Source organism: Arvicanthis niloticus, chromosome 9, assembly GCF_011762505.2.
Source record: "Arvicanthis niloticus isolate mArvNil1 chromosome 9, mArvNil1.pat.X, whole genome shotgun sequence".
NCBI lineage: Eukaryota > Metazoa > Chordata > Mammalia > Rodentia > Muridae > Arvicanthis > Arvicanthis niloticus.
Genome location: NC_047666.1, coordinates 63,845,148 through 63,870,758, shown reverse-complemented (window position 1 = coordinate 63,870,758; position 25,611 = coordinate 63,845,148). Strand labels below are relative to the sequence as shown.

The 25,611-nt window shown below is 42.1% G+C and overlaps 1 long non-coding RNA gene across 1 annotated transcript; it reads left to right on the top strand.

Moving 5' to 3' along the window:
• Nucleotides 1-148: 148 nt before the first annotated feature.
• On the top strand, nucleotides 149-25,611 carry LOC143443421 (uncharacterized). The gene is made up of 3 exons (XR_013112379.1): nucleotides 149-782; nucleotides 2,358-2,482; nucleotides 25,443-25,611. It is a non-coding gene; the product is annotated as an uncharacterized LOC143443421 (long non-coding RNA).

The window sequence follows — 25,611 nt, the reverse complement described above, 5'->3', positions numbered from 1 at the left end:
CACTCTCTGCCCTTCAAACTAAAAATACCCAGGAGACTCTGTCTGACCTAAGATATTAGTGACCACATGGAGATAGCACATGTCCCCAGTGCACCTATTGTCGAATTTCACTAGACCCTGGATTAAACAATTTTGGTTAACACCACTTTCTTCTCTATGCAGGAGCTATAGACCAAAGCTTGGTAGTAAAACCATCTGGTGAACTGCAGAGCCAAGAGGTGAAGGCAGTTTTATTCTGCTAAATCGTAATGCTGTATAAGTGTGAGGCACGCAGCTGCCTACCTCTGAATATCATTTCTAGAGTACAAAGACCACCTCTGAAACATCTCCCTTCTCACTGTGCATTCTACCTCTCCAGCCCATACGATGGTGACGGCGAAAAGCACTCTTTAACTGTGATGCTGTGCAGGAGGCAGTTACTGCTCACTAAGAGTTCTATCCATCTCCATGTGTTCCATCAGTCTCCAATCCTGTCTTGGCAGCAAAGATGTCCTAATTATCGACAACTGACCAAGAGGAAGAGCATCTATTCCATGCCAAGCATCTCTTCCACTTACCTGTGTCAGCCAAGTTTCTCCAGATAACCAATAGGACATGTCTATATTTTCTATGACTTCTCCAATGATAACCAAGTGCTATTGATATAATGATTTTGATGATAGAAGGTTTAAGGATTAATCCCTGTACTGGCTGGTTTAGCTTGTCAACTTGACACAAGCTGGAGTTATCACAGAGAAAGGAGTTTCCCTTGGGGAAATGCCTCCATGAGATCCAGCTGTAAGGTATTTTCTCAATTAACGATCAAGGATGGGAGGGTCCATTGTGGGTGGTGCCATCCCTGGGATGGTAGCCTTGGCTTCTGTAAGAAAATAAGCAATCTAGTAAGCACTACCCCTCCATGGCCTCTGCATTAGCCCCTGCCTCAAAGTTCCTGTCCTGACTTCCTTTGGTGATGAACAGCAATGTGGACGTGTAAGCTGAATAAATCCTTTCTTCCCCAAGTTGCTTCTTGGACATGATGTTTTGTGCAGGAATATGAACCCTGACTAAGACAATCTCTAAGCAGTCTATATATCACTGAATATTTCTCAGGGCAGTCTCCTGATTTCTTCTATGTTTACGCCCAAGCTATCACTTTTTCTGAGTTTAAAATCATTGTGGATTTCCCTTGTTTTTGCTGTGGATTGTATTTCTCCCTAGAAAAGTCTTCTTGACCCAAGGCACTCTATCATTCAGCCAAGTAAGCCCAACTCCCAGCATCAGTGTCTGAAACATGATTCATGCTTAAAACATTTTCTCAGGTGAATGAGTATCAATGAGTCTTCAACCAGCAATGCATCAAAATTAGTGTTGATAGACTATCATGGTGAATATTTTCTATGATGAAGATATTACTTTTCATTCTTCCTTTTTAAAATGTACGGTAGCTCATCTTTTATTGTTAGGGGTTGGTCTGGTGTTGCTATGAATTCAGATGCTAAATACTGGCCCTCAAGATCTGATTGCCCCCAACAAGCAGATCCTCATGCACACCAAGTGATTCCATGTAAACTTTGCCCCCCCCCAATTTAAAACTATTGATTAAATAGAGGTGACTACAGCCAATTATAAGGAGAATAGAAAGAGGTGGAGTTTTCAGTTACTAGGCTGGAGGTTGCAGGTAAGGACCGTAAGGAGGAAGGAGAGAGAAGAGTGAAGGAGGAGGAAGTCAGAGAGAAGAGGAAGCCTCCATTAGACATGATGGACTAGACATGTCTGAATGAAATGGACTCTGAGAACATGTGGGTGAAACAGATGTAATCCAGGTAAGATTCAAACAGCAAGTACTTGAGTAATACAGCTAAGAAGTAGACAGTCTAGCGATATGAAAATATAGATTAGGGATAATCCCCCAGTAATTGTGATACAGCTGATTTGAAAAATCTGTAAGACTCTGCTTTGATTATTGAGGGGCTCCTGGTTCTATTAATAACTAATAGCGTTTATTAAAATCCACTTACATTTTATTGTTAAGTCTTTCTCAGGAGAATAGAGACCCCATGAAGGGGGAAAATGTTCTTTGCTCAGACATGTATATGTAGGCTAGGCAGAGTGACACAGGTCATATGACATAGTATACCCCCAGTACCCAGAAGGCCAAGGCAGGAAGTTTATGTGTTTAAGGCCAGGCCAGACTAGATAAGTAGCATTATTAATGGAACCTGAGGACTTTGTCAGACTCCACTGAGAATCTTGGCTTCAATGATCAGAGCCCCTTTGGTGGTATAGATCCTCTCTATTCCTTACCCAGGGCATCCTGGGAGTTAACAAATGGGCTAATATAAAGCATGTCCACATTTGCCACCCCCAACTTTTAGGATGAAGACCATTGCATTTCTGGACAAATGTTGGGCTTTAGACAAAAAACAATAATGATTGACCCGTCTCCTAGAAGACATCTCACAATAACAACAAATGAGTCTAGTCATTGGAAAGAATAAAGGTATGTTCCTAACCGTATTAAATATATTTAAAATATGCTGTAAAAATTGACATTTTTACAAAGTGTATGGCCATTCTATTCACTTTATTAGAACTTAGAAAAATTGTTTGAGGATGATTGGAAATGGTCCCAGTGAAATGTGCTTGGAATATTTTGTCTGATACCTTTTATACTCCGTTGTATTTTCCCCAAAGTAAACAGACACCTTGCAAACAATTCTACTGACTGTAGAGCTGCCTCAAGGTTTTGGAATGGTTTTTCACCATGCCATTTTGCTGCTGTCAGATTTTCTAAGTAATGAAGATGGTGTGGTTACAAAGATCATACCGAGAACCCAGCAATTTCCTCCCTGCCTCTCTCTCCTACCTCTCCTCTGCATGTAAGATGGCAGCCCCTGAGCAGCACTTAAGCGTGGCATATGTCTTCCTTTCTGATGCTCTCTCTCTCTCTCTCTCTCTCTCTCTCTCTCTCTCTCTCTCTCTCTCTGTGTGTGTGTGTGTGTGTGTGTTTGTGTGTGTGTGTGTCTGTATATCTGTGTTTTGGCATTGAGATGCAGCTGCACGCATTGTAACCTTTGTTATCTTCATTGTGAAAATTGTTTATGAGGTGCTTCAAAAACTCTTTGGAAATGGCTTCAGCTCATGGCAGCTGCTGTCTGGGTGTGATTGTGAAGGTCAGTCTTCCTCAGGCAAGTATGCTATACATCCTGGAGTTAGCAGAACTATGCACTATTGGCAGTGTGTGCATAGCATGACTGAATGGAAATAAAAAAGCAGAAATTGTTGTATGTTCTCTGTTCACTTTTAATGGCCCCTATCTAAAACTTAAGTATCTTGATGTGACATCTGCCCCTTTGCTCCACCCCAGCCTGTTTCCAAATATAAAGTTAGAAGATGATGTGTCACAGGCTCTTTGGAAGACTCCTCCTCTTAAAAGATTGAAAGAAAAATATTTGTACATCTTTATGAGTAACATTGTGATATAATGTGGGTATATATACTCATACATATTATATACAATAATCAAATCTGAGCAATAGGTTGTATATCATAAGTGGAATCTCCTATGTCTGATGGAGTGCTCTCAATTTTTACTTTATGTAGGACCAGTATTTGCATTGCAATCTCTTTTCAGTCTCCCTATGAAGCTTGGTCTGCCTCGTCAAGTTGACTGGATTAAGGAATGCTTAGATAAAGCAAATACACCTTTATGTCTTTCGGTGGGGGATTTAAAAAAAGGTTGACAAGTGACCAGGAGGGAAAGGCTGCTGCATATGGCAGCACCTTTCAATGGGTGACCCAGATAAAAAGGAAGACCAAGGGGAAGATAAGGACTGCATACCTGTCCTGGTTCCCTTTTGTGCCTTTAGATCTGCTGTTGTCATCCTCCGTTGATCTCAGACTCCGGCTTTTTTTGGCCAGTGACTCTCCAGGGAGCTTCCAGGCTTTCAAAAGAAAGATCCACTGAACAACTACTGGGTTCTCTGCCTCTCCAGAGTATATAGTTCCATTATTAGATTATCCAGTCTCTACTACATACACCAATGCAGTAAATTCCATTCATAATACAAGTACATACATACATTTTTGTGAGGTTATGTATGTATGGTGTCCACATGTGCTTATGTAAATTCACATGTGAATGAATACATGTGTGTATATAGGTGTGCCTACACATGCATGGAGATGTAAGACGTTGGTGTTAAATTTCTTGATTACTCTTCGTCTTATATTTTGAGGCAGGGTCTCTCAAACTCAGGGTCCACCGACTCTACTTTGGTATCTATTCAACTTGCCTCAGGTATTCCTTGTTTACACCTTTCAAATGCTAGGATTATAGTGAGAACACTCTACCCATCCAACATTTATGTGGTTTCAAGTCCTTATGTTCGTACAGCAAGCACTTTACCTACTAAGCCATCTCCTCAGCCCACATATATATTTCTAGTGGTTCTGTTCCCATAGAGAACCCTAGCTACTACACTTCCATTGTATAAATACATTCTTCTTTCAGTTCCCCTTTGGCTAGTTGTGACATCACACTGCTTCTTTCATTATTTAATGTGCTCAAAATCATCTTTGATGGTATCTTATTTTATCTTTGCATGAATATAATGATCACATCTTAGTCTAAAGATTACTTTTAGGATGGTAGCATGCTTGACCCTAAATGGGCCGCCTGTATCAATCCCTTGAAGGCTCAGGAGATGGTAAGAAAAAGGAGGTAGAAAGAATGGGAGAGTCAGAAAGTGGGGAGGTGTTCTGCATTAAAAAGTCTAAATGACTAGGCCTAAATGACACACCACCTATTGCACTCATGAACTCATTGAAGTGTGGTTTATAAGAACCTGGACCAAAGTGGACCTGTTAACTTTTCATCATCAATGTGAGAAAGGCTTGTGAGATCCCAATGGGGACTGGAGGAATGAGCATCACTGTCTTAAGTGTTGTAGCCAATGATAAGTTGTCTGTGCTAGTCTATAGCCCCTACCCAAGCTTTTGCAGGCAACTTTAATATAATGTGAGTCACACAGAAAGGCCATGAAAATAAACATAGAAGGGGAACTTGTTTGGAGAAGAAGGGGGATGATACAGGTTAACAGGAAAAGAAAATGACTAAAATTCACATGTAGGAAACTGTCAAAGAATAAGAAATACATTACCTTTTAACAAATTGGTAGCTAGGTCATCTCCCAGATTAATTTATTTCTATCAAGAAGGCCTAGGTGAAAACTGACATCAGCAAGGTGAGGAAATTCAGACACAGTTATTAGCTTACTTTGTGAACCTTCTCTTTGCAGCTTAGTTTGCATTTATGGGCACTGTCTCTGCAAGAACTAATTTCTAAACAACATGCTTGACAGCTTTCAAAATGTTTCCGGTTGCTTGATTTGTCCACCAGTATCCAATACAACACATAAAAGAGTTATTATAACTCCTTTACAGATGAATAACTAAGGTTGTGTGTCCTGCCTGATGTCACCCGAATAAACTCCTGTTTCCTGAGACAGGTTCCTTGTACTTTTCACAGTGTCCCAACATCAGCCTATTATGTAACACTCCACCTTGTGCTATGTGTCAATGAATGAATGAATGAATGAATGAATGAATTGAGATGACTTTTATGCTTTGGAAACTTTGACTATGCAAAATTATTTGCAAATTGGCATTAAGCTCTAATTAATTGTTTAACCGATCTATGAAACTGTTCTCAGAGTAATTTATAATGGTATACATGTCTAAACAAATAGAAAAAGCCAACTATCTACAACTTATTAAGCACATTTGTTTTTCTGCTTAATCTTTAAAATGGCTTTGGGAAGTAACTTCCATGGTCTCAATGTATTGTCACTGGAAATGACAACACAACATTGTAATATTTCGTAGTGAAGTCCTCACATATCCTACCAGGATGATAGAGTATCTAAAATCTAAGTCACAGAAGCACTGATAAATATCCCAAAGGGCAAACAGTTGAGATTTGAACTTGGGTGCAAAGCTTGAATCTTAAGTCCTTAGTGGTCCAGAATACCAAGACTACTGTTTGATGGGTCTCTGGGAAATATCCATCCTGAAAGAGGCTTTGCACTTTTGAGGGTGAAAGTGAGCTGAAATTTGTGAATTTCAACTGTTCAGAAGGGTGTGGCATTCTTGGGTACCTTGGAATTCAGGTTAATGCAGGGTCAAAGGATAATAATGTTGAGATAATAAGAACAAGGAGAAACAAGACAGAGTGTCCTCTGTGGGCAGAAGGGACAGAAATTTCTTTTCTGAAGAATAGAGGACATAAAACATGAGATCAATGAGGTACACTTCCTGTTTCTTCTAGGCTTGCCAAGACAAGGGGAGGTTAAGGGTTAGCAAATGAAAAACCACCCACGGCCTTTATATTGTCAGTGAATCAGTGTCCAACACAGGCCCTGTGCTGTTAAGAGGCAACAGAAGGGGCACTGAGCCTCCAATTCCTTTCCACATCTGGCATTTTGCCACCTGGGATGACTTTCTGATGGTCATAGTGGGATGGGAGGGAATTGAGCCTCTCAGAAGGAGAGTTAACAGAAGCTCTGGTTTCTGTTTGGAGCCTAGCTTCCTAGTTTGAAGAGGGGCTGGCACAGACACTAGTAAAAATCCATAACTTCTTTCTGCACCACATTTGGTAAATTATGAGGAATCTGAGAGGATGTGAGGGTTGATGGGCGTCAACCTTCAAGCAACCACTGAACTGATTGCTAAAGGTGGGAGAATCTGGAGGCTTGGGGCCTTCTAGAAGGACAGACTGAGAACAGTGTGTGATCTGTGAGTGGAAAGGGACTGATTGGTAGAAAAACCTCAGTGATGCTCTAAGGACAAGTTGTAGAACATGCCCTGTGAGACACACCTGCCTCGAGACTCAGGCTAGCACAAATCATGGGAAGGGTTTGGAGTTCCACCATTCCCTGATCAAAGCTGGAGATTTAAGTGGTGCAGATGAGATAGAGGAAGTTAGCTTCATAAAGAGACATTAGCGTTCTAGGAGTCAGCTTCTACACTAGAAGTTCATTTCCTAGTCATAGAATTTCTTGAAAGTACTTGTAAAGAAAATGACCAATACACATGCTTTTATTTCCCTGAGCTGTGACAGAAAATATCCTAAACATACTACAAAGGAGATCACAAACAAAATACATGTGGAGTGCTAACATCTACTCACCAAGTCTAAGCTTTCCTTTGTTGGAATCAACCAAGCAAATGCACTCATCCCATCCCTAACGCCGTTTTTCCTAGATAAACTTGTGGCAAGGCTGTGGTGAGCAGTGAGTTTGCAGCTCTTGAGAGAGAGGAAGAAAAGTCTCCCATTTCACCCCCCTAGACTTCCCTACCCAAAAGGGCACCAGGAAGACCTGGACTATAGAGGACTTGCTCTTCAGGTTTGTCCTCTTCTGCAATAAGATGTTCCCCATTCAATTTTCATCAACGGCTACACATGATATGTTTTTATTAAAAGTTTTTTTTTATTACTTTTATTTCTTTACTTATGTGTGTGACAAAGGGAGACAGACAGATGGTTAAAGAGCAAATACTCAGATATGAAGGTCAGAAAGTAACTTTCAGGAGCTAGTTTTTAATTGCCACTTGCTGAGGTAGGCGCTTTCATGGTCTCTGCCCTCTTACATAGTCCAGAGAAGTTGGCCCTGGAGCTTCCCTTAAATTCTATCTCCATCTGCCATCTTATCAGTGGATAACTGGGAATACAGGTGCACATTGCCACATCTGCCTTACATGGGTTCTGGCATAGAAAACTGGGAGGTCTGAGCTCTGATGTCAGGGAAGAAGGGTCACTAAAGACTTGAAGTTGAAAAGATTTTGAGATGTCATGGGCAGGAAAAAATTACTTTGCTCACCAGCATACAGGCCACTAGGCAAGCAGAAACCAGTAGGCAGGGTAGGCAGAGGCACACACACAGAGACCAGTATATATATATATATATATATACAGTATATATATATATATATATATATATATATATATACAGTATATATATATATATATATATATATATATATATATATATATATTCTTAACAGAGGTAGGCACACAGGCTCATGGACACACACACACACACACACACACACACACACAGAGAGAGAAACAGAGACAGACACAGAGTGAGAGAGAGATAGAGAGAGACAGAGAGAGAGAGAGGCAAATGCAAAGATAAAGGCTCTAACCTCAAGGCTGTATTTTTGCATAATCACACAAAAGTAATACTCTTCTAAAAATAGACCTATAACAGATTACATCACCGCTTGCTAGCCATTTTATGCTGGCTCATAGCCCCCCTAGATACCCAGCAGCAGCTCTCTCAGTGCATGTCAGATATCTATATCAGCACCATATGTCTCAACGAGTATGACCTTCTGTTTCCTTCCTACTCTGGTCATCAGCCTTGTGCAGCAGGTGTTATACACACCGAGTCACCCCGCTGGCTCAGTTCTTCTGTTCTTGCTGAGAGGCAGACCGTTTAAACAGTTTATTTAGCAAAGCAAATGGAAACAATGATATACTGGAGGGAGACCCTGGAGCAGGCTGACTCAAATGTTTAATGAGTAGGTAGTGGTCCAGTGGGTTCTGTGTTAGGTATTTTAACGTTGTATTTATAAATATTTATGAGGTGGCTGGGGGTATCAGTAGGGATAAGGTTCTTTCCCCTCTCAAATCATGACAAACAAAATTTCCCTTTTAGAAAAATCCATCTTGTGGTCTTGTTGAAAAACCCCAAAGGAGGGACCAAGACCACACTACAAGTTAGATTCTGATGAAGCTGGTATCTTTTGAGGACGCATGCCCCTTGTTAGTGTGTATGTTTGTCAACTAGGAGAGTTGTACCACACATTTTTGATATTGCTGGGGGAACCTAAATGCAACTTCAATGATGTTTAAGCACGAAGGGGCCTTCTGTCCATCAGGAGACATGGGTACCATGATTCAACTGCAACTTTCTTGGCCACCTCACATCTAACTCCCTGCTTAATCAGGAGGTGCTGGAACCAAGACACAGCTGCAGCTTCCCCTAGTTATTGTACATGTCACTACCTTTCCACTTAATCTCACTTCCAGAATCACTGCCACCGTGAGCATGAAAATACACAGATATTCCAGTCTCTTACATAACACATTACTTTTATGTAACTTACATACCTCCTTCTGTACATGTTACATCATCTCTAGAGTACATACACCACCCAATGCAACATTAATGGTATATACATAACTGTGCTGCATTGCTTTAGGGAATACTGGTGAGAAAAGGTCTCTTACATGTTTAGGGCCACTGTGATCTTTAAAACATAAAACATAGGTTTTAGCCACGGCTGCTTCCACAGATATGGAGGGATGAATGTAGGGATAAAAGAGAGAATGGGGAGTGCAGAGAAAGATAAGTCCAGTGGTGTAAGAAGGCCAAAACTATAAACCCTTGATTCAGATCCAAGCAAAGGTATGGAGAATCAGACACAGAAAGGCTCACAGACAGGAGAAAGCAGGTGGACATACAGATGGAAACTGCACATAGACAGAAGCATGTCAATATGCACATGAGTCAAGAAAAATAAACATGTCTGAGGCTTAGAGGGCACAAAGGGAGATGGAAACAGAGGATGTGCAGTGCTCTCTCACGCCCTAAGTTGTGGAATGAGTGGTCCAGGGTGAAGAGTAAGAGTATCAGAGTTATCCCAGTCAGTGGTGGTGATCTTCTTGCTGATCTTCAGGTTTTTATATTGGGAATTAAGTTCTTGGTGCATGAGCTTGCAGAATGTATTTAAATGATATCACATATTTAACTAACAGGAGCTATTGTATCACTAATGATCAAAATAAAAACTTCAAAATATACTATGTCACAATGCAGCTATCCCATCGGATCCTCACTACAACCCTATGGTCAAGTATTTTTCACTCCATCTTGTGAATGAAGGAACAAAAGCCATTTCCTGTCCCCAGAGGTTTGCCATTCACCCCTGGCCAAGTCTTTTTATCCCTCATCAAGTGCCACCTAAATACAGCTCTGCCTAGCCAAACTCATGCTGGTGTTTTTTCCTCAGCTCCTTAAATAGCAACCCCTTGAATGCATTCTTTAGCTCTTAAGCCTTGTGACAGTGTGCCTTCCAGATACAAGTTCAGATGAGCTCCCTCTAGTCCCTGACATGAGCTCCTGGCTGACAAGTCCAGGATCCTTGCCTGGGTACCATGTCCTGTGGTCCATTCTCCTTCCTGTACTTGAACTTTCTGAACAACCTTTAGAGACTCTGTTGTTAGCTTAGTTTACTGCTCTTTTGTCACTCCACTTGAGAGAAGTGGGCAAATCAGACCCTCTCTGGGGCAGGTTGGTGCCTCCATTAGCCTCCTTCCCCACGGGCTTGATGGTCTGTTCACTCTGTGCCTCTTCCAGTCCTTATTTCTATCTTCAGTTTTCTTTCTTACACAAATTTTCATTGCCTTCCTAAAACTATTATATAGCTTCTATTTCTAAAATTTAGGTTAATGTTTTTAAAATGTTGTATGAACCCTTCAAGTATGTGAGCTTGATAAAGATATTTTCTTCTGCTCAACTAAAAATTCCAACATAAAATATTTCAAAATTATTAAAGTATAGGAAATCAGTTGGCTATTTACCGGTTTTATAAGCCCTTAACAACTGCTGATATATATACATTTATTTTAATTTTAAAAGTTTATTAAAAGTGTGGGTGTTTTGCTTGCAGGTATGTTTGTGTATCATGTATGCCTGGTGCTCAAGGAGACCAGAAGAAGGCCCCAGATCTCCTGGAACTGGAACTGTAGATGGTTGTGAGCCCCCATGAAGGTGTTGTGATTAGAACCCAAGTCCTCTCTAAGAGCATCAAGTGTCCTTAACAATAAGTTTTCTTCCTAGTGGTATTTTTCCTCCTATGGAATTTTCCCTTTTTTCATTTCTGAGCATCAAACCCAAAGCCTTCTGCAGGCTAGATGAATGTTCTACCTCAGAAGCTCCTCCCAGCTCTTTGCCTTCAGGTTTTGTTTTTTTTGTTGTTGTTGTTTGTTTTTGCTTGTTAGTTTGTTTAGGATTTTTTTTTTAAAAAGGAAAACGCTACTGCACTAACTCCTAATTCTGAGAATTGACAGTTAAAATTAAACACTTCCATGAGTGTTCTTGCTACCCTCCTTATGGCAGCGATACTTCAAATTAACTGAAAAGCCTTTGCAGATAAAGAAGTCTCTTTTTGTTGAAGAAGTAACTATGATTAAGTGAAGGTACAATAGAATATTAGAATCACAATTTTTTAACTTGAATAAAATCATCAATCCAGGAAATAATCATCAATAATTTAAACTGATGCATGAAAGGCAGCTAGGATCCTGGCACGTTAGTCCTCGGCTCTATTCCTAGCACATCAGAAGTTGAGACAGGAAGACTGTCATGAATTTGAAGTTACCTTAAGCTACACAGTGAGTCCTAGGCTAGTCTGGGCTACAGTGTGAGATCCTGTCAAGAGAGATGGCCCTATGTTTAAGAGTGCTTGCTACTCTTACAAAGAACTGAAATTTAATTTCCAATTCTCGTAATTATCTATATCATCAGCTCCAGTAGATCTAACACCACCTTCTGACCTCTGCAGGAAACCCCACACAATGCATACACATAGAGACACACACAGATACATAGAAACACACACAGAACACAGACACACACATACACAGACACCCCCCCCCACACACATACACAAACACACACACACACACACACACACAGAGAGAGAGAGAGAGAGAGAGAGAGAGAGAGAGAGAGAGAGAAATAGGCATGTCTACTCATAGTTAAAATAGGAGGTTGTCTCTGACTCAGTTGCCAGTCATTGGATCCCCTTTCCCTAACTGGAAAACCTAGTTGGGCCTCAGTGGGAGAGGATGCAATTAGGCCTACAGAGGCAAGGCAACTAGATGTTTCAGGATGGGGTGGCTCACAAGTTGGTGGTGGTGGGGGAAACTAATCTTTTCTGAGAAGTGAAGGAGTAATGGGGAGAGGGATTTGTAAGTGTGGGACTGGGAGGAGAGGATAGATGGGGGTCTTCGATTGGATGGAATATTAATAAATAGATAGATAGATAAATAAAATTTAAAAAAATAAAATTTTAAAAATTTAAAAATTTTAATAAAAGAGCAAAAATTCTGCTGGACACTAGATAGCAGGCAGTCGAGGGAGCTAGCTGCCATCACCTTTTATCTGGTTTCACCTTTCCCAACACTAAAACACTGTTCCTCTCTCCAGGTGGTATGTTGGACATATTCAGTACAACCCAGGAAGTTTTCTTTTCAAAATAATTTGAATTGGAATGTAGCCAATTCTCACATACTCACATTCCCTGTGTGGGGATCACAGTGCAGGAGGGATAAGTTAGATGACACAAGGAGGTAAATACAGAATATGGGGACAGCAAAGACTCAGGGATCTTGTTTGTACAGTGAGGGAATGAGCAGGCAGGTGTGCATAGGGCCAGGCATATAGAGTTGAGCAAAAAGAGACCCTGCTCTCCATGTAAAGCACTTTGTGACTTTTCCATAAATTGTACTGTGTAGAATGCAAGGGAATTCAGATTTGTACAAGTTTAGTTTAAAAAAAAATACATTTTCTTCCAGAACTAGGGAGGCTGAAGCAAGAGGATCCTCTTAAACTCAATATTTTGAGCCTCACCCGGCCAACAAAGACCATCTTAGAAAATAAAAATATTTCTAAGACACTGTGTAGATTTAATATACTGCATACTTTGGATGGCAGAAAACAATGAATGTTGGTAGGTTTGACATAAATTTATGATTGTACATGGAAATGCCCACTATTGGATAAAACTAATGAAACAAGACATTTGCTTTAAAACCATAAAAACATGAACAATAAGAATAAAACCATAGTAGAGACACGTGGAGTCTCTGAGTGTGTTCTATCTTCTTTCTTATTTTTCTAATCATCTCATCCCAACTATTTCCTGTCTGAGCTTAGTGTTTCCAATCAGTTATTTGTATTACTTTGTATGTATACATCGACAAGTGATACATAATGCTAGCTCTCAAATCTTAAGCCTTTCAGAGAGATGATATGTCCCATTGCAAAGCATAATTTTAATATATCTTATTAATGTTGAGCATTTCATACATGCATGCAATGTACTTTGAACTGTAAGTTTTTATAACCCACTGAGTCTGGTTTGGGTTTAGGGGTTGCCCCCTGAAGCATGACCAAGTAACAAGGGCCACAGCCTGAAGAAAGGTTACTCTCAACAGTCAATAGCTCCTCAGCTATGGGTTGTAGATGCTTGACTCTTTCCCATCCAGACATTTTATATGTATATAGTACTTTAGTACTTACTCATTCCAACACACATAATTCTAGACATTTAATTTGCTGCTTTATTATTTTTTCCATTATAAGAATATTCCACAATTTCTTTACCAGTTCAACTGTTGGATGATAGTTGGGCTGTTTTCAATTTATCACTGGACTTAGGGATGTTAACATAAACGTTCTCACTGTTTACATTCGCTGGAATCCTCCTTGAAGCGAATTTATTGGATTGAAAAGCATGTGCATTTTTACCTTTAACAGGAATCGATAAATCATTCCTTAAAGGTGTTGTAACAACTTATGCCCAGCGTAGGTTGTGATACTATATGAAACTCCATGTGTGTGCCAACACTGTGTTATCAGGGAGTCATAGAATGACTTTTAACCATGGTTCTTTGGAGATTTGTTTCTTACATTAAGACTTGGGTTTTTAAATCAATTCTTCTGATGAAAGAATGTTAAGATTAAAAGAAACTTACAGAGAAAGTAGGCAAAGCTCACACCAATCCCAACTGTCCCAGGTCACCAGGTCGAAATTAAAGTGTCACCCATGGAGACACTTTAATTCTGACCCCCCTTCAAAGAAGTTCCTTGGTCAACACTGAAGCTCCCTGAAAGCCAGAAGCAACCTGCACCTAAACAACCATGAGAGGAAGGAGTGCTGAGAATGTGTGCAGGGAAGCTGGAGGTCATGCAAAAAGTGCTGGAGCTGATGCTGAAGTCAATTTGGAGAGCACAGCCCCAGTGTAGAAATGCTTTGCTAGTTTTTCATCATAGTTGTAGTTTGGTGGGATGAAAGGCTGAACATGAAGCAGCTGGAAATAGGACTGACACATTAGTGGGCGTGGTTAACAACCACAAACTGCCAGTTTGTGTTTGGGAAGGTGGGTAGAGATACACTTTTATAAAACAAAAGAAGCCATAAGGAAGGGACAGCATGGAGTAAAATATTTGAGAAAACAACTTGCTCAGTTTGTTAGATGGCAAATGTAAAGAAGAATACAAGACTCGGTTGAGATAAAGAAATCATTGAGAATATTCACACTGTCCTTGCTTTGAATTTTTAGTTCATAATTCCCATGCATGTGTGTGTGTGTGTGTTTTCCTAAGGCATACAACATAGACATGAAATAAAGTTGCCTCCTACTTTATGATTTATTCTATAGCCTGCCTCCTTATAGACATTATATCTTCAGAATCACATAGATATGCCTCTCATTAATTCATTTTTGCAGACTTAGAATTTTGTGTGAATATTTTTGAACATCTTTTTTGTACCAGTTTATTGTGTGAACAATCCAGCTCATGTCTACATTGAAACACAAGGCACTTACTGTCCCCTTTACTCATCTGACTCTGCCCATGTCTTTTGTTCATATCTCTCTGTGTTTCTCTTAAGATGCTCTTAGATGTTGGCTTTCTATATGGTGGTGATGAGAACCCTCATCTTTTCCAAGTTGGTTTCTGCATCAGTTGTTCCACTGAGCACCTTGTATTAATCAGAGTTCTCTAGAGTGACAAACTTTATAGAATCCATCTCTCTCTATATTTAGAAAGGGGATTTATTGGAATGACTTACAGGCTGTGGGTTAGCTAATCTAACAACCAAGAATCCATTGATTGTTGAGTCCATGAGGCTGGATGTCTCAGCTGGTCTTTCGTGATGGACGCTGACCTCCATCTATCATTAAATAGCACTGCACACAGTGCAGATAGACAGATATCTATAGGTAAAGAATTCCTAAAGTTGTTGCCAGCTTAAGCATAGGAGTAAGTGAGGGAGCCCTCCTCCCAGACAGGGAGGAGGAAGCTCCAGAGCCTTTCTCTGGCATAATAGATTTCCTTACTGGGTTTTGATTGGCATTGTAGAGGAGTTAGAAGAAAGAGCATTACATTTTACATATACCTATCTCATTTTAACATTAGTTGTAATTGTCTGGCAACACTCTCAGTTACATGCCCAGAATTATGTCTCCTAGGTAATTCCAAGTCCAGTTGAGTTGAGAATGAAACTTATCATCACAAAGACTAAAAGAGGTGTTGAGACAGTTGACTGTAGACTGATATTAACCTGAATTCAGTTCCAATGGACACAGTGGGTGGTGTCGTTCCAAGGGTACAGGGGGGCTCTGGCTCACCCCTCAACTAGAGCCTGACGCTTGTTTCCAGTGTGATGAACTTTGCTCCATAGTTAGAATGAGGGCTTATAATAAAAGAACTTTTGAAAAGTTTATATCAGGCTAAGAGAAAATGCTAGATGTTTTAAGAGATGTTGGGGGCAGGAACCACGATAAGAGTATGTGGAAAGAAAATATACTCAGGAAAAGATCAAGATCGGGGCTGGAAAGCAGACTCCATAGTTCCCATCCAAGTGCTGACAAAGGAACACCAAAAGAACACTAGGATGTTCTATTAGGTTTACCAGAAACTCAAGTTTAACCTAGAGCCCTGTATTTTGCTGGGTAACCTAGAGCCAGTGGGTTACTTAAACACCCCATGACACTTGCCTTGTGGATTCCCTGAACCTTCATTGTGTAAGACAGGAGGGATGAGGGTAGGCAGCCAGAGCGCAGAATGGGGAAGCCAAGAAATGGATGGATGCTGCTTAGGGACACAGGCTATACCAGTCTCTTCTGCAGCCTCGGTGTCCTGTATCATGTCCCGTACACAAGTGGTTTAAAGCAGCTTGAGGTTTAGAAAGAGTCAATGATTATATGAATAACGTGGACTTGGCAGTTAGCTCCTTGTAAGTGCTTTCCTGAAACGCTGGCATGATGCTTACAATGGAGCACAAGGAACCTAGAAAGGGCTGTGCCAGTAAAACGAGGATTCCTCCAAGACTGCTTCCTGGTTGAGCATGTATTTATAAAACTGATGTAATAATTGAGTGTGGGCTCTCTGGGTCTCATTCTTGGCTTCCAGTCCATTCTTCAGCTCTTTTCCCTTAAAAAAAGAAAAGAGAAAAAGAAAAAAAAAAGAAAAGAAGTAAAGGAAAACAAAAAGCAAGCAAAGCAAAGCAAAACAAACAAACAAACAAGAACAAAAACAGCAGAAGTTTAGACAAGGTGTCTGCATTATAAGCGTCTTCTTACCTCACTTCTGCAGCCTTTCCCACCTTCAAGACCTCCCTGCTCTCTCCACACCAAGGTCTACTACAGGTTTCTTGACCTCAACTCCCTCGTCACGATGCAAAGCAACTCATCACTAAGAAAGGAAATAAGCTTGTAATATTTTTCATGGATACAAATCATGCATAGTGACATGGGTATTTGGACTACTCACAACCCCCTTTATCAGCACTCAGTTGGAAATCCCCAAGCCTTAGCTTGTGTGTTCCCATAGAAACATCCAAGTGATGGAGAGGGGGAAAAGAGTCCATGATAACCTGCAGTTATCTCTACCTTGGCCTAAATTGGCTTCAGTTTGCCAGAGAGAATTCTTGACAAGCTGGGCTTCTTTATAGCTATAAATGAGGACCAGCATCCCCCAGAACAATATCTGGATTTTAAAAAGCAGATTGGGAGCAACTGCTACCAGATATTTACCAAGGTCCTTTTAGCAGAGTCTCCAGGATTTTCTGTTCCCGTGACCTCCGCCCTATTCCTAGGGTGTGATCTACATTCCCCACACATGGTTCTCATTCATTTGCATTTAATTCACCAAAATATCGCTTAGTCAAAGTCTCTGTTAAAGAGCCCCTTACAGAACTAACAGCCCATGCTTGGCTTGAGTCTACAGCTGTAATTAGGGACTTTCTTCGCTTTTCTTTCAAATGCAAAGCTGCCTGGTCCAAGCTAGCTCTAAACTGAAGCAGGCATGGGGAGCTGCCTCCACCATTTGTTTGTGGGTTGGTTTCTCTAATTCTGGACCACAGTCAGCACAAGCACATTTTCTGGCCGGTGAAAACTATTCTGTCAGATGACTCAAAGGGCATCTTCCTAGTTCAGTCAAAGTCTGGCCAGTGATCCATAACTCCTCTTGGAAATGGAGCAAGGAACTTACAGTTCACTCTTTACTGTTGCATCTTTCAACCTATGCCGGCCTTTCTCTCCTTTACTATTCAGTAGCTTCCTGACATAACCATCTCTCCTCTTGCCCATGGTTCCTAGTGGTACTCCTTCAGCAGGAGTTTGTGTGTACCTGATGTAAGTACACTTGGGTAAATCCCAGGGGTGGAACAAAGTCACAAAACACATAGAATAAATATTTCTCTCCAAGCATCAAGGTTTCTAGACCATAAAAGAAAATGTCATTTCATATGCTAAAAGCATACCCTATAAAGCAACCCAAAGTTCTCTTACATCTAAAAATAAAGTTGGACCTGCCAGGCAAATGTGAAGCTGTGACACACTATTTGAGATTAGAGCCCCGGGACCTCAAGGAAGGTCTGATCATTGCAATTTGCCGAAGAGCCCAAGTTCTGGACTAGAGCACTCCAACTGATTGGCTCATCTGCCCAATCCTCTCATACTTTATCCCCAAGACCCTGACAAGTGCTGTGCTACAGCTCACCTAACTGTACCTGACTCTAGAGAGATAAGGCAATTCGTCATTTCCCACAGGTTCTCATCCCAGGTGTTTCCCGGCCCCACCTTGATCAAAATGCCTGCAAGCTCCCCTCATCCACCTCGTCTGGCTCAAATCCAGTTCTCCTAATGTCGGATCCACCATCCTTTCCACTATAAACTCAACCTGTCACACAGTATTGGTTGTGATGGTGGGATCTCAGGGGATAAGGACTGAGCAAGAGGTGAGTGAACTTCACCTTTGTTCAAATAAACAAAATATTTTTTCACTACTAAAAATCCGACAGTGGGGATAGGATAGTGCTAGGTAGACAGAGGCAAAGAATGCCTCTTCATGGCACCTCGATAGGTGCCATGGCTGTTTTTGGAGTGAGGCAAAGGTTAGAATGAGGGGCTGACACCTTTTTCCAGATTGGCCTTCTATAGCAAAAACTGACAGAAAGGGTGGATTTAAGACTTGGTACTTCCCCCCTGGACACATTATCATATTATCATCTTCAAATCTTATTACCTATTAAGTGTGTGTGTGTGTGTGTGTGTGTCTAGACACACATGTGCCATAGAGATTATGTGGTGATCAGAGAACAACCTCTGAGAGTTGCTTCTCTCCTCCCACTGTTGATCTGAATGACCAAACTTAGGGTGTCTGTCAGGCTTGGCTGTATTTTCATCTGATGGGCCATCTGGCTTACCCACTGTTTTTGTTTCTAATTCATCAACTTTCAAATAAGAATCTGTGATGGAGATGCATAAAAGGAGGTAATGGAGGGGTATAAATCTTACCAGACAAGTTTCATCTTGTCATGATGAAACCCATAAACTGTAAATTTAGTTCACATTAATAAAAAAAGTAAATTAAGTTAAAATAAAACTCTGGAATTCCTGATTCCCTTTGCCAATCCATACTGATGATACCCTGAGGAGTCTTCCTGTCCACCTTGGCAGCCATCTTGTGCAGACCATGGAGCCCAATTTACTACCATCCACACCTCTACTGGTGCTCAAGAACACAGTGTGCTCCCTTCTCATGTCAATTTGGTACCCTCTTGCACAGGATGAAGACACCATTACAATTGCAGTGTAGAGTCCATGGACACATACTTTGAGGAAATGTCAGGAGTAGAAGTTGCTTAGCCCAGCTGGAGGAGGTGTCTTATTAGAGCTAAGCCCTTTAGTATGGAATCTTCAGAACATCTCTTTGCCAGAAATATCCCATATAACAATGTGTGGTCTGGTTCACAGGAGCATCTTCAGACTCTACCCTGAAGCTTAGGCTTTCAGATCATGTTTTCTCCCTGACCACCCCCTGTTTCCAGCCCATACCCCTCCTGGTTTGTCTCTCTGGTTTGCTCAGTCTCTCCAGAGCTTCACTGACCTTTTAGCTACTCAGATGATTAGATATCTCATGTAATATTTTTCAAGAACTCTTGAGAAAAGTTCTTTCAAGATCAAATCTTGCCTTTCTCTTTCCAAAGCAGTCACTAATGTCGAAGAGGGACAAGGGCTGGGTCCCAGTACAGAGACGGTCCCCACTTCTCGTTTCACTGCAAACTCCAGTGAGGCCTCTGGAAAGGGTTTCATTTCACTTGTAACAATGGGAAGACAGGCAGTGCTGACGGGATCCTCCAGGGAGCTCTTGGTAATGGAGCCAAGTCCATGTTGCCATTAATGATCAGGACATTTTCAGAGTCTTATTTTTAAGTAAGCTTCAGCATGGAAGAGCAGTACAGGATATGTAGACCAGGCAGAGTCCCTTTCTAAAAGCAATGTCATAGCTCTTCAGCACCACAAAGCCACCATGTGAGGAGGAGGCTGGGTGTGTGAGGAGAGAAAAGCATTAATGGATTGGCATTGTGTCTAGGCCTCAGTTCATGGTGAACCAGAGCAAGTGTTTGTTGCAGGATATTTGATGACACTGTGAACCCTAAGTTTTTGTTATTTATTGAAGAAAACTCTTTTTGATTGTAGTGTGCCTCTATCCTTAGTACGTACCTTTAATCCCAAACAATAATGGTAAAGTTAGTTTGTAGAAGGAAGTCCCCATGTTTAAAAGTGATGTCTAATTGAGTGGCAGACAAAGTGATGAATCAGAGAAAGATTTGACAGAATAGGATATGCCTAACCCTCATAAGAAGAAAGGGGAAAGGGAAACTTTTTAAGAGAGCTGTGGAGAAAGAGAGAGAGAGAAAGAGAGAGAGAGAGAGAGAGAGAGAGAGAGAGAGAGAGAGAGAGAGTTAATTTTACCAAGACAGGTTGAAGAGAGAACAAGGTAGACAAAGGTAAAGACAGAATGAACCATAGAATAAGAAGGAGCCAGAAGATTAGAACATATTGCCAGAATTAGTTTGAGGCCAAGCAGAGCAAAAAGTCAGAGGCCTAAAGAGAAGCCACATTGAAGCAGTCAGCTTGGAGAGGACTTTGAGCCAGAACAAGAGGAGTAGAGCTCAGAGGCAGCTAGGAAGGGATGAGCTTATTCAGCAGTAAGTCTCAGAGACTGAGAACATTCTAGGTCTAGATAAGAGTGTACGAAGACTAGACGCTTCCAGGACTAGGCCTAGTTTAGCAGAGTGAGGCAGTAAGCCTTGGAGACAACAATTACATCAGGCAAATAAAAGTTATTTTTTACAAGCATTCATGTCACTACTTCCAGAGATGATAGACAGAAAAGTTCCACCTCATTTTACAACCCAAAGCATTGTTTTCACACTCTCCTCCTCCCGCCCCTTCCCACACAAAGCTTCCTGCAATTTCAGAACTGGAATATGCTTTGAAAGCATTTGATCTACCAACTCTCCCCCTTCTACACATAGAAAAGCAGTCATACAAGATGTTACAATGGCATCAGGCCATGCACTAGCAAGTGTCAGAACAATGACAGAAACTGGGCACCTTGTGTTTCTTTCTCCTCACAATCCCAGGGGCCCCTAACATCAGCCCTGAGCATCCAGCTTTCATTGTCCTTGGCACATCTACAAACACCCAAACGTGCCATTACCTAATACTTTCTCTTTAGTCAGGTCTACTTTCAACACAATGCAGTTATTTTTAAAGGGAACCATACGGCAGTGGAAAAACCACATCACTTGCTCTGAATGTCAGAGACTTGGAGTCACATGTAAACTAGTTGACAATGACTTCATGAAATCAGTTAGGTCCTGGACTCTGCTGAGGGCTCTCACTCAGATATCGATTTTCCTGAGTTTGGAATGACAGTGAGGGTTTGAGAAGAGTGGAATGCTATGGACATCAACCCACCCACCAAACTTTTGACCCCAAACTTATCCTGTCTACAAGAAATACAGGGATGGGGGATGGAGCAGAGACTGAGGGAATGGCTAACCAATAACTGGCCCAACTTGAAATCCATCCTCTGGGCAAGCACCAATCTCTGACACTATGAATGATACTCTTTTATGTTTGTAGATAGGAGTCTAGCATGGATGTCCTCTGAGAGGCCTGACCTACCACCTGACTCAGACAGAGCCATGCACCCACAGCCAAACAGTGGATGGAGCTTGTAGATCCTTACAGAATAGGAGGAAGGATTGTAAGTCCTGAAGGGGATAAGAACTCCATAGGAAGACCAACAGAATCAACTAACCTGGACCCTTGGGGCTCTCAGAGACTGAACTGCCAACCACAGAATGTACACAGGCTGGACCTAGGCCTCCCAGTATATATATAACAGATGTGCAGCTTGGTCTTCATGTGGCTCCTAAACAACTGGAGTGGGGACTATCCTAAAAGCTGTTGCCTATAAGTGGGATACGTGCTTCTAGCTGGGGTGCCTTGTCTGGCCTCGGTGGGAGAGAAAGTGCCTAGCCTTGTAGAGACTTGAAGTGCCAGGGTACAGGATACACAGGGAGGGGCCTCCATCCACTCAGAGGAGAAGGGGAGGGGGAAAAGGGGAAGGATTGTGGGAGAGAGTGACTGGGAGGGAGCAGTGAGAAGGATGTAAAGTGAATAAGTAAAAATAAATTTAAAAAAAAGAAGAGTGGAAGAAGTACCAGAGTGTGACAGAGTCATCCTGGGGAAGGAGAGAAAGAAGTGGGGTATGAAAACAGAGCACCCCCAACACACACACCAGTGTCAGGGCCTCTCAGCACAGAGCTGCTTTCCTCCACACTGTGTGTCTGATCCTTCTGTTGAGATCATTGCCTTTCTCCACATGGTTTCAGGGACAGAAGTCCCCTGGCCTTGCTCACTACCCTCTCAGTTCTGCAGAGGCTGAAGACAGATATACACAGTCCTTACTCATGGGCATGATTCCTATGGAAGATCAGAGTTTTTTTTTTTTTTTTTTTTTTTTTTTTTTCCTGTCTCCTGGGGAAGCCTTTTTGGTTGAGGGCATCCCACTGAAGGAAGCAGAATGGTGGACAAGGAATAGAAAGACTCTTAGACTAAGTTTTCCATGCTCTTTTCTTCCCTCTCCTTCCCACACAAAGCTTCTTACATGTTCCGAATGGGAATATGCTTTGAAAACCTTTTGTCTGCCAGATTCTCTGCTAATAACTCAGTGAGTTCTGTACAGTGGACTCTATCCCCTTCACCTTGTTGGACAGCCCCAGAGCCGCACTGGGATGCACTACACTTCTTATTGATGATGATAGCAGTAGGCAGAATTTCTCCGTGTCAGAGACAAAGCTGTCATTACCATCTGGGTCTTAGGGATTAGATGATATCAAGGCTATTGTAGGGGTAGCCTTGGATTGTTCCTGCTTCTACCATTTCTCCTTTCTTATAATTGTTACCATAAAAAGTGGTGTAGTGACCCTAGTGCTAGGTGTTGGGTCCCAGAAGTAGTGCATTGCAATGCTTCCAGCCCATTTCACTTAACAGCAGATTTATGAAGTATTGAGATACAACTCATTCATTTCAAAGGCTGACACAGACATACATTCTGCATGCACACTAGTTGATAGTCTGATGAATGTTCTGGAAACACAGAGGAGGAAGACAGGGAAGCTTGTGGAGGAGGTAAAGTTTTGTTTAATGTTGTTTTCTCTCATTTCTTCTCATCTTCCCCAGCCCCTTCTCTTGCCTTTTTTGAGGGTGAGTGCAGAATTTGTACTGGTTCAGGGTTGGGTGGGTTGGCTCTCACTCCTAGCTGTGGGCTCACAAACATCCGGAAGCCTGTGGTGGTGGGAGTGTGGCCAGGTGGACAGTACTCACGCAGCTGCCCCTGAAATCCTTGAAGACAGATTTACCACTTGCCAAATTCTCCTTGTAGCCCACTCTCCCCACTGAGGCCATGCCCAGCAGTTTCTGAGGACCCAGGCAGGCAGGATGATGGCTCTAAGGAGGCAGATAGAGCAATACTGTATGTATACACTGCTCTACAGGTTGTGAGGACTCCTGGGTGGTCTCAGGAATGCTCCACTCAGAGTCATCCACCTAACTGTAGGTAAAGGCCTTGGGCCACAAGTGGGTCACAGGCCGACAGACTGGCACTCTTCTTCCATTAAAACCCTTTTGCTTTCCATGGTTGTTATCTTAGTGTATTGGAGTGAATGATGAGAAGCCTGTAGGGCCTTGGTCTTGGGACAGGCCAGACTACGGACCAGGGAAGCAGGTTATTTTCAAACAGGCTATACTGTACTAAAGGATTGCTTTGGGTAAAGGTACAGGGTTCTGTGAGCTGAGACCCCTAGGATAGGTGACCTTTCATCCACTGGAAGAACAAGTAAATACCGAGTGGAAAAGGTCCCCATGATTGCCCCCAGTCTCTAAGAACTTTCTTGTTGACTCATAAGCCACCAGATAAGCTTTTGTTTTACACCAAATAGACCAAAACAACGTGGCCCAACATGACACAGAAAGTTAAAAATTCAGCCCAAAACTTGAACCCGGATTTCCTTATTGTAAATGCAGTTTGCCTAGGGTGCCTTTAGTAAGGCATCTGCAAGCTAAGAGGTGGGCTGGTGGGGATGTGGATGATACTGAAAGGAGAGAGAAATATTCCAAAGTGGCAAAGACCTGAGCTACCTCTGGTTCCTCTGCCTTTTTGCTATGTACAAGGCTTTCTGCGCCCCACCTAGGGTTCCCAGCTCCCATTGCTGTGGGCCCTACTGTGGGATACCATCTGGAACCTGCCTTACTATTTAGCAGGCTTGCTTACTTGTGAAGACTGCAATCCAGGTTTTAGGTGGAAATGCCAAAGGGTGCATGGGGTCAGTCAGAAGACAGCATCTGATATTTAATGACTTAAAGAAATCACTAAGCTAGGTAAAAAATTCTGGCCAAGAGGAATTTGTGGAGGAAAAGGTTTATTGGCTTACAATGCCATATCATGGTCCACTATTAAGGGAAGCCAGGGTAGGAAGCTCAGGGTAGGAAACTGGAGGCAGGAACTGAAGCAGAGACCATGAAGGAATGCTGCTTTCTGGCTTGCTTTCCATGCTGGTTCTCTATGAGATTTTTTATACCACCTAGGACCACATGCACAACCTATAGGTGGCATTGTTCACAGTGGGCTGGGCTTTTGCCCATCAATAATCAGTGAGTACAGTGCCCCACAGACAAGCCCACAGGTGAATCTGTTGAAGGCAGTTCTTCAACTGGTCTTCCATCTTCCCAGGAGAATAAAGTTGATAGCCAAGCTTAGTCATGCCCATTGTTAATGTAATTTAATTGCAGGTAGAGAGAAGCCCTGGGACCAGGTGCACAGAACCCCCTCTAGAAGCAAGTCTTACAGCATCTATGACAGTCAATAGCAAACTTAATGTCAGTGCTAAGGGGAGTTTTAGTACCACACTTGATTTACGAGATAAATCACAACAGAGAGACAGTAGACCTGATTCTACCTTTATCTCTACCATCAACTTGCCAAAATAGATTCAGCCTTCCCTGAGGTTCATAATTTCATCTATTATCAAACAGTCCAAGTAGGTCTAAGCTAAAGTCCTCCCCACACTGAGTGAAGCACATGTCTTGTGTGGCAGTCTTGTGAGAAGACCCTGTTGAACTTACATTATCAGAGGGAGATGTCAGGGGATCAGAAGTGTGTGACAACTTGTTCACCAGTCCTGAGACATGCTGATTACAACTCTCAGCATCTTTTCACAAAGATCTCTATTGCAGCTTTGGAAGGAAAAGAAGGAATGAGGCAAGGTAGTGATGAAGGGGAATCGGGAGGGGGAGGGGAGAGAGGGGCAGGGGGAGTGGAAGATAGAGAGGTGGAGGTGGAGGGAGAGGGAGAGGGGAAGGGGAATGGGGAAGGGGATAGAGGAAGTAGAGGATAGGGAGAGGGGGAGAGGAAGAGAGAGGAAGAGGGGGAGTGGAGGAAAGGAGGAGGAGAGGGAGATATGGAGAGGGAGAGAAAGGGGAGAGGGAGAGGAAGAAGGAGGGGGAGTGGAGAATATGAAGAAGAGAAGAAGGTGGAGGAAGAGGGAAAGGTGGAGGAGGAAAGGGAAAGGGGGAGGGAGAGAAGAGAGGAAGGAGCCAGAGCAAGGAACAAGGTGGTGCTAGGACCTCAGGATAGTATCAGAAGATGTGAAAGTTTGGAAATGTTTGTAAGTGATAAAGAAGAGGGAACACACACACTGTTACTGAGCTTTGCAACTGAGTATGTCTCTCTCCACAGTTGCCTCTCTGTGCTTTCAAGTCTGGTGACCATTAGTCCAGTCAGCCATTATCTGAGAAACTTCTCTATGTCCAACACAACCCTTGGGTCACTAAGGATGTATCCAGGCTCAGATAGGTAAGAGAATTTCTATGGTTTTAGGAAAAGATTGTAAATATGCATGAAATTT